Source organism: Hipposideros armiger, unplaced genomic scaffold, assembly GCF_001890085.2.
Source record: "Hipposideros armiger isolate ML-2016 unplaced genomic scaffold, ASM189008v1 scaffold_84, whole genome shotgun sequence".
In the NCBI taxonomy this organism is placed as follows: Eukaryota; Metazoa; Chordata; class Mammalia; order Chiroptera; family Hipposideridae; genus Hipposideros; species Hipposideros armiger.
The window spans coordinates 1,209,854-1,220,654 of NW_017731434.1; positions in this window are offsets into that span (position 1 = coordinate 1,209,854).

Sequence of the window (10,801 nt, forward strand, 5' to 3'; positions counted from 1 at the left end):
GGGTAAAGAAAACTTTTTTTGCTATGCAAATCAATTGAATCACCAATTCAAACACTGGAACTGAAGTCACGCTAACTCAATAACCTTAATTGATTCTTGTTAGTAGTATTAACATTTAGCAGTAATTTTACATTATGCAAATATGATTTCTAACAGTCCACATTACTATTTTAAATTATAAGTACATCTGTTTTGAGTATCTAATAATAAATGTTACATAGTTCATGCTTTTAAAAATTGTTACAGGCATTTGAAAGTTGATAGCTGTAGTATTTTCTTACTTGGTAAATTATGGATCTTGGGACTTTGTTATGGCGTGGAGGGTTTTACCTGTTAGTTCAAGAAATGCTTCTATTTTATCATTTAGAATAGAAGTCATTTGGATTGCAATGCACTAAGTACCAAAAGCATATTAACCCAGGAAAAATTCTCAATAATCCCCACCCTAGGAGGTAAAGGAACTGAAATTAACACTATTTGATTTTTGCTCTTTTGAAATACAACTATAATTTTTGGAGAGAGAGATGAATTTGGATTCAAAATAAGTTCATGCACACTAGATACTATCTAAGAAACATTTGAATTCAGTCACATAGTAAATACTAGTTTATAGCTTGCTTTTCCCCTTTAAGAAACATCTTTCCAAGTCAAATATTCATCTGTAACATCATTTTAATTGATATATAGCATTACATTGCTAGATGGAACGATTTTTAGACATGGAGCTTCTTTCTAACTTTTTATTGTAATGAACATAATTTAACATGGTGAGCACTTTCAGTATGGCCTATCTGAGTGCACTAGGTGTATTTTGTTAAATATTCATAGCCACCTCTTGAAACAGTTTCTATTATTATCACCATTATTTTACAAGTGTGGAAATTAATAGTAATATGTCCAGTATCTCAGTGAAAAGTGACAAAGCTAGGATTTAAATCTAGCAGCTGTGACTCCAGATACCATATTCTTTAAAAAAATATATATTTTCCAATTACAGCTGACACACTAAATTATATTAGTTTCAGGTGTACAGCATAGTGATTAGACATTTATATACCTTACGAAGTGATCACCCCAATAAGTCCAGTACTCATCTGACACCATACATAGTTATTACAATATTACTGACTATTCCCTATGCTGCAGATACCATATTCTTAACTTCTGTATTTTAAGCATTCTCTATTTTAAGAATACCATAGTGAGCATCTTTACAGCTACTTTTTTATTCACATCTTTATCCCCCAAGTATGAATTCTTAGAAGTGGAATGGCTGTGCATGCATAGTTTTAAGACTCATGACAGTAATTAATTGCCCACAGAATGCTGCACTGATTTACATCTCCATTAGAAGTGTTTGAGGTATTTTCCAGAGCATTTGTCTATCCTGCCTACCAGTGGAATTAATAGTATCTGACTTGTTTTTCCAATTGATAATCAAAAGGATAATTTTTAAAGTCTTATATTTTATTTATTACTTGATATGAAATTTTAATTTACATTTCAGAGAAATAACTTCTTGTGAAATGAGTCAAATTAAACACAAATTACACTTTGTGATCTTCTGTCAGTTATTCTGTATACATGGCTAAGTAAGCATTCTTTAGGATTTGTTCAGCTGAAGTACCATTCACTTGACATCAGATATTTTACTTCACTACCTGGCACTCTTTTATACCATCATATTTTATTAGCTTTGTCAATGATTATGTTGGTACCTTTATTTCATGGCCCGTCACACTTTTCAAACACTTTTCTGTGTATTATTCAACAGATGGGGTAACTGAAGTTTAAGGAACTTTTATTAACATAATTAGGCCTTTGGTTTTAATATGCAAGAGTTCTCCAGAACACCAGGTTATTTTTATAAATCGGTAGAGTTCTCAGGAGAATAAACTCATAAGTGTTTCCCAATTGCTTGGGTTTCATAAACAACTCCAAAGAAGATAGACTTCCATGGGCTCTGAAGATGTGCAGACTCCTGCAAGAAATACCCTTCTGTTTTTCTAAATTGTGTCAACATGTACAGCACCTATCAAGGATCTACAAGGATATGTGCTTGTGAGGGGCTGAGAGCAGAGTTTAGGGGTAGACTGTATATGTTTGTGTATAGGGGTTTATCACAGGAAGAAAGAAGGATGTTAAAAAATAAGAGAAGAGATAGTGAGTACCTGGGAAGGGCTTGCTTTCTGTTGCATCCCACAGTGTCATCTGGCAAACACTAGGTAAACACTCAGTTACTTGAATAACGTTGATAGAAAAATAAGCAGAATAATGCTCATGCTTGAGCATCCTAGGATAAGTTCAAATTCCAAAAGAGCTCCCCTAAATTCTCAAAATATTCTTCCTCCCTTCCTTTAGCAAAGGTCTTTTATATACTTGTGGCGTTTTATTTAGCATGAGATTCGGGACACCTGGATTTTAGCACGTTCTCTGACACCAGTGAACTGTATAACAAGGACATTTAGCTTCTCTGGATACTAGTTTCCTTAACATTAAAAGGAAGATTTTTATGAGGCTAAAGGGCGATGAAGAATGGAAAAGACATGGTGAAAACATGGTTTATTAATTTAGGAGGGTCGTGACAGGAGATCAGGCAAACCGAAGCTGAGCTGTTGGAGCACCAGTAGTCTGGCAAGCTCTGCCCTACCCCAGGCAACCCCAAGATGACAGAACTTTATCCATTTAAATAAAATCAGAGCTAGAAGATCTATGCTGGTAATGAGTTCCATGTCCTCAAGTGAAGTTCTTATTCCCACCTCAGCACAAATGGAAAACATGTATTTGCATGTCTACATAAACTCCCTTCTTGATCTTAAAGAGGTTTTCAGGCAAGTGGAAGTGTCGCCTGTGATTTGGGTATAGAAAATCTCTATTTAATTTAGTTTGGAGAGGTGATTTGAATGTTTGCAAAAATATATATTTTTTAAATCCAAAGGAGCTATGATACTGTATTTGAAAATGGAAACCATTCTTACAAATTTAATTTCAAAATATTTACTTCCCAGAAGCAGGGTGAAGTCTCTGGAGAACCACCACTCGTACTTAGCTCATTTCTTTCAGATGCACTGGAATGAGTCTGCTACTCTGCCAGCATGATTCTGATCTGCAAAATTTCATCTCTGGTTGACACTTTCCCAAGCAAGACCATGTGCAGTTCCCCTCACTGACCCTTCATTTTTTGGAGCATGTGCTGGTGCAGTTCACCAAAATGGCTAAAACATGTCTCAGGAGTCTTGGTGAAGAAAGCAAGCTAGCTCCTCAGCAGAGCCTGGCGTTTGCAGGAGATCAGTAATGGGAGGAGGGTCGGGGAGGGGTCAGGAGAATTGTAGCGAGGACTTGGATCCCACCCTCTGACAGGCTGGCACTCCTGTTCGGACTGACGGAGAGAGACCATGGCGAAATTAGGTGCAGGCAGCCAGAGTCTGCAGGAAATGTGTGGGTTCTGAGGTGTGCACTGAGCTCACATAGGGCTAGGGACAACGTGCCAGGCACCAAAGAGGACAGAGGCGAGGTGGTGCTGAGCTGACTCAGGAGCAGGTACGTCAAAGGAAGGCGGAGTTGCCGCCTCTGCATGTCATCCACCTGCTAGAGTTCTGCTCTGAGAACAGACTTCTGGCCTCTGTGAAGGATCAGTTGATTCTGATCTGTCATGGACGTGTGTGGAAATTGTATAAGGACATCCCGGGCTACAGAAGCCACGTTACAGACAAAACCAAGACAGAGGCGTTGCAAAGACTGAAGTCATACGAGTATAGTCTGAAGTCCTGGTTTTGCCATGCCTCACTGGGGTGACTGGGGGCAAATTATTTAACTGTTCTGGTGCCTCAGTTTTCTCATACACAAAACGGAGTAATAGCACCATTCCCAAATGGTCATTGTGAAGATGCAATAAGATGCCTAAAAAGTGCTTACATAGTAAGGTGCCTGGTGCATAGTAAAGCCTGAATATTATTGTTATTCTTTGGGCAATGAACTCCTACCACCAGAAGGAAAAAAATGCTTCCAGCCTTCAAACTAGCCTCCCCTCTCCCTTCCTTATTTATCTTTTCCTGGCTAATAACTACCCATCTCCCAGGACCCAGCTCAGGTAGCATCTCCTCCAGAAAGCCTTCCCTGTCTGTTCGCCTTCCAGCCCATTCTCGTGTGGCCTAGTTGCCACCTTTGTGTGCCCATCATTTCCTCCAAGGATAGTGCTGTACGTCACATGCTTTATTATAATCACCCTTTCTGAAGTCTCTCCGGACTACACTTTGAGAAACATCAGAATAAGGACCATTCAGCTGAGGGTCTCTAGAATCTAGCAGAGGGCATTGACAGAGCAGGCTCCTTATCAAAGGGAGCTACCTCATGCCAGCTTGAAGGCGGGCTCCTCAGCTTGGGCGATACCATGGCCCAAGGAAGGTCTCCGACTCAGATGAACCTGCTTCTTGTTCTCTTCAACTAAGCAAAACAGACAGTTGGGCCATTATCGAGTAATTCAGGCAAGAGAAGCAGCCAAGGCACATGTTTTTATCTGAGTTACCCAAATTGGCTGACTCCCCAGCCTGTAGTTACTGGGTAATTGCTCAATCTTCCACTTGGCTTTGGCTGTGTAAATGTGGCCACAGAGTCTTTTGATTTCTCTTGAGCGGCTCCTCCCATCCTCGACCTAATACAGTTTAAAACATAACATTTACCTTTCACCATGCCCATGGTAGCTGTTCTAGGCTGTCAGCTGACCTCGCTCCATTAGCGTTCCAAGTGGGCTGAAATGCTTGGGTAGGGGGTAATTGGTAATTGTTTTCTATGTTTTTTATCTGTTGTGGATTTTCTGCTGTGAACTCTTTTCTTTTTTGGTATGAGAGGAGAAGGGGCCACAGACATATAGAATACACACATGCACATACACACACAGACAACTCAGTCCTAAGTTTTTTACATGCTGCAAACTTTCTACATTTTGGCCTCAGGCTCAGGAAGTCCCTTTCTCAGGAACCTGTGGCCATGGCTCACTGTAGTTAGGGAAAGGTAGCAGGATTTGGTCTCAGACAGTCAGAGCTTTGTTCCAACCCCAGTGTAGCCCAGCCTGACTACCTGAGGGACCTTGGACATATCACTTACCAAATCATCACACAGTGTTTTGCCCTTCAAATGTCTCTAGAACCCATTCACTTCCCCCCATCTTTGCCACTAACGCCTTGGGCAAACCACCATCTCTCATTTGGACTATAAAAATAGCTACAACAATTGTTTTCCTGACTTCCACTCCTTCTCTCCTAAAATACATTCACACAGCTCTATTCAAAACCTAGGATAGCGCTTCTCTGCTCAAAACCCTCCAGTGACTTCCTTTCATGTTCAGAAGAAAATTCAACATCTTCCATGGCCTTGAATGGCACTCATCATCAGGTGGCTACCCAAGCCCCACCCATCTTCTCTCATGCCTTCGCCCCCACTCACTCTCTCACTTGCTAGCTCGCTTCCAGCCACACTGGCCTCCTGGTCTACAGGAGAGTGAGCAGGATAAAATGGCGCTTAGAGATGTGAAACAGGACTCATCGGGTCCGCCACTTTCTGACTCTGTGGCCCTGGGAAAGTTGTTTAATCCCATGAAGCCTGTTTTCTCTTCTGTAAAGAAGCATGCCACTACCTACGGTGCAGGGTTACCGTGAGGGTTACATGAGATAGGAAACATAAAGCAGTGAGCCCAGGATCTGAAATATCGTTGGCTCTAAATCAAGAAGTGGAGGCTACTGGAGTGAGGGGTGCGGTGAGGAGGAGCTGGAAGGAAGCAGGCACTCTGAAGGGGGAAAGAAAGGAGCGCTGGCGCATTCCCCGAAACACGAAAACTCTCCCTCATAACCAGGCCTCCCATTTCAGGCCCAGTTTCTGCTGAAGGTCGGCCCAAGCTTTGTCTTTTGATGTTCTTAGTAGAAACGTGCATATATTTCTACTCTCACTTAGCCATCTGAACGCACTGTTAATCTCCCCTGTGCAGCCACCCTCCCAGCCCACAACGCTTTTGCTCTGATCTGAAGGAGGCCAATCCCTGGAAGAATTTATTCCTCTAAAGCCTGATTGATCTTGATTGCTTTTTGTGGCCCCTCTCCAAGTTCTCCATATGACTGCTCAGCTGTGGGTTCCATTTAATAAAGGCTCCGCTAATGCTGAGGGAAGCTCCCAGCCTTTGCCAGTGAAATTGGCTCACTTAGTTTTCAGGCTTCATGGGGCTTCCCTGGTTTCACTGATAAATGAACACTGGTAACCTGATGGCTCTGCCAACTCTGTTGTTGCTTTCTCTGCAGATAGCCCAGGGCCACACTTTGGGATTGCCAACGAGGCAGACAGCGTTTGCTGTTCAGACTCTCCCGTTTGTGCTAACCTGAATCCACCCTAGCCCAGGTTTTACACCTGCTGAATAATTTTTCCTTGTTTCACTGTAAGTTCAAGACTTCAGGGCCCCTGGGTCAAGAGTTTCCTTTGGACTACTGAGCCTAAGAATAAGTAGATTTTAGACCAGGTATCTTCTATAGTAGTTGGAGTTTTATTAAGCAAAATGAGCAAATAATATAAAATTGTGTTTAATAGCCCAGGGAATTGGGTTAAATACTGCCCACTGGGCCTTAATAATAGCACAAAATTACTCAGTTGGCCAGCAGAGAAAAATAAAAAGACAGCTTCCCTATGAACTAGCTTTTTAAACATTCCCAAACTGATTAGGTTGTCCAATCTTTTGGAGGATCTGTGGACCTCAGGACTCAGAAACTGCAGATAGTACTTTCACACCACTGAAACATATGACCCATGTATTTCTTTACAAACCAATGACTTAAAACAGTTAATGTGTTTTCATTAACACTCTAATTCAGTGGTTCTATAATTTTCAGATACTCCAGTGTCATCTGGAGAGTTGGGAGATATTAGGAATGCTGATTACCAGACATCCTGATTTGCCATATTTGGACTGGGGACCAGAAACCTGTTTCTTATAAGCATGCTGAGGGATTCTGGAGCAAAGAGTCAGAAGTTACACTTTTGAGAAACCCTGGGACAGTGGGAGGAAAGTTAATCGGCTCTTTCATGATAAGTGATTCTGCCTCTGCAGGCGCTAATTCACACTGTATTTGCCTTCCTTAAGCTACTGTGCATTTATTGAGGGTCTTCTGTGAGCTAGGGGCTTAAAGTATGTTATGTTTACTCACAAAAATACCACAGGGTAAATTATTCTCACTCCCACTTTACAGATGATACAATTGATGTTCCGGGTTGCCAAAAAATCTCTTAGTAGGGTGGCATTTGAACCCAAGTCTTAGATTTTTTTTTTCTTTTACTTCATATGTTACAGTGAAGGTTGAGAAAGGGTGAGACAAGTGGCCTGCGAGCAAACCAACCAAGGCACACTCAGAGCTAAGCTAGTCCTGAGGGTTCAAAAAATTAATAACAAACATTTGGGTCTATTTTGTTTACACCAAAAATTCCTTTGGCTGATTTTTTTTTTCAATTCCATGAACATTTTTGACCAAGATGCTATTTGGCATTACACAGTTGCCAAAATGTGAGTCAGTTTTCTGGATGAGAGTACTTGGTACCCCACACCCACATATTTTCAAATATTCAGACATTTTGGCGAGTCACAGAGACACTGGCTTGAGTCTAGTTTTCTAGTTTTCAGGTAGGAAATCTGAGTCACCGAGAGATGAGGCCAATTTTTTTGGGGGGGAATGAGAGGGGGATATTTTCTCCACCTGGTGTCCTAACCTGCATAGATGTAACCACTTCTTCCAAAAAATGATAAGGACCCAATATACTTGGTGTTGTCCAAGGTCATTGTCATATGAAAATCCTTTCCCCAAAGCAGCTGACAGCTGGAGATAAAGGGAATCAGTGTTAACAAGCATGTCCTCTGTGCCTCAAAAAAAAAAAAAAAAAAAGATTGCCCAAGCTGGAGCCATAACATTAATGCTTTGCTTTTTAAAATTGCAATGTGCTTTTAAGATGGTGAAGCTTGGCGTGAGTAGGAAGACAGGCTAGGGGGAGACTGCTGTCTTGTCTCAGATTTCAGTTGATGCCTTCCTTATAAGATTTCTCCTCCCTTCCCTTCTTCTTTCCTCCAAAGAAAGAATGATAAGCAGGGTAACAAAGACCATCTTAGAGACTGAATGGCTAAGAGAGAAGGAACATGGTGAGTCTAAGACTTTGCTGATGGACCAAATAGAGTAGCCTCAGCTCCTACATTGAATGTTGAGCCAACATCTCAGCCAGAATGATTGGTGTTTGTGTAGGACAAGCGATCCTGGACTGGAAACTTTCAGGGATGCTCTTGTAGAATAATAGCGAAGAGATTTGTGCAGCAGCTGCTTGTCTTGTCCCTGGACTTTTCAAAGCTCCCCCCATTTTCATCTCTTGAAGCACAAGAATTCCTCTCTTGTAATAATACTTTAATACCATTTTAATATCCTTATCCATCAAATGGAGTTTTACAGTCTAATTTCATGACCTTATAACACACAAATACTGCATATCATAACTATTTGGACTGCTTCTTAGAGACATGTGGGGCCATTACATTAGCCCTGAGATCTTCAGACAGTCACACTTGAATATAATTCATGAATTATTTTACCCTTGTAAGTCTGGGTCTAATAACCATTACTCAAACGGGAGATTTCAAAAGAGAATAGGGATAATTTGACTGTAGCCACCGTTGAACTTGTCCATTCAAATCCTTTTAAAGCTTCCTTTGACAAAACATAACTTCTAGCCGTGGTGAAATGAGGAGAGACTGGCTGGATAAAGAAGCTTATCTCTCTGCCAGTGTAAGATTTTCCCCAACCTCATGGGCTTCATTTTTTTTCCCATAACTCCGGGTATGAAACACATCATTTCCCTCACCAGCGTATTTGAGGCTCAGCAGGAATTTGGTTGGCACATATTTTCCTGAGCATCTGCCTGAATCCTTCTGCCTGAAATATTTTTAAATCTTTCTTCTTTTAGTCATGCTCACAGACTCAGTGCCTTGCAGAACGTTGGGACAGTCTTGGGAGATTATCTCATTCAGCACCCTCCTTTTACTCTCTGAGTCCGAGTTCCCATCCCTGCAGCTTCTCCTTAGAAATGGAAACAAAATGAATCCGCCCCTCACTTGAGTCCCTGAGGAACAACCTGGGCTCAGCTAACCGATCTGCTCGCCAGCAGCATCCATGGCATCAGCTCCCAAGTCTTCATGACACTACTTGCTTGTACCTTAAAATAACTCTCAGCTGGAGACCCTGACCTCAAACTCTGAATTCTGGCATCCCACGTTTTTTTCACAAAGCTTGTAAGTGGCAGAGCCAGGATTTAAACCCAGGCACTTTAGCTCTAGAATATATATTCTTAATCATGATGCTATTCTGTCTCCAAAAAACTAAGGTGTGAACAAGAAATCACCTTTAGTTACCAGTTCAGGTAATAATAACTAATAAAGAAAAGGACCTGATTTAAAAAATATCCCAATGAAATAACTTTGAGAATGCATTCTAACCACAAGTGCACCCTCCTTGCTTCCTATCATGGTAGCTTCTAAAATCCTAATTATACTTCCTTAGTCTAAGGCGTTCTCTGCTAGTGTGGCCCTGAAGAGAGAACACTTTTTGTCTGTTGAAGACTCCGGCTCTTTTGGCTGCTATGCCATGTGGTGTCACTGAAACATTGACAGACTAGTGGCTTGATCATGAACCCCCACCCTCTACCCTTCAGCCTGGCAATCCTGGAGCCTGGTACAACCTCTGTCTACTCAAGAAGGGCTCCTACTCTTGTCTCTGGTGCAGCTGGGGGTTCTCCAGGTATAGAAGAGAAAAGGATGCCTCCCTTGTGATCGCCTACCCTGGGTGTACTCAGCTATAGAATCTCCCTACCCCCATAGACCCAAGTTCTCAATCATTTTATATGCATGGCTTTATAGGTTCTCTGTTTTATACACATGCACTTACACACACACACACACACACACACACACACACACATACACACACCTCACAGCATTTTCCCTAAACATTTAATTATGCAAGGGCCTGGAGCCTAGAACCAGCTCCCTCCACTAACTCTGCACTCTAGCCCTGAAATCTCACTCTCAAAATCTATCCTCCTTCCTGTTTCAGGATAAACAACATTTTCTCTAGAGAAATCCCCCCACCTCCTCCCCAACAACTCCTTATTCAAAGTAGGGCATGCACTGTGGTACAGTGCATGGTAGTGGCTAAAATTTGTTTGCACCACTCCTGGTTTTCACGAGAAGGAACTTTCTGTAAACACTTCTGGCTGATTGCCCCACCATTTTCTCCTCCCTACAGAAAGAGATACTAAATGAATGAGGTTAGAGGAGTGCTGGATATGGTTGGCTCCTTGCTCCTCTTTCAGTTGGGAGCTAGCTGCCCTTAGAGAACAGGCATTCTGCACTGTTGTTATTAGAGAACTTGGCTTATGTGTGCAGCAGCAACAGGCTTCCTATTAATAGGCCCCAGAATTGGACAAATGAGCCTCTCAGTCACAGGCAACACTGGAAAGCCATAGACCCTCCTCCATGTGGGGCTGCCTCTATACACTTACTATAACCGGGGCAGCAACAGCTAAGAGTCTCCATTCATCAAAAGTGTCTCCAAGATCTGTGCATTATCTTACCCAATCCTCAAACCATGCCTGTGAAGAAAATAATCTTACTCTTTCCACATTAAAGATGAGGAAGCTGGAGTTTAGATTGGTCAAGTGATTTACCAGGGTCATCCATCTGGTGTCTTAGCCCAGCTCTTAAGAAAACAAAACTTATCTGCTTGCTCCTTCT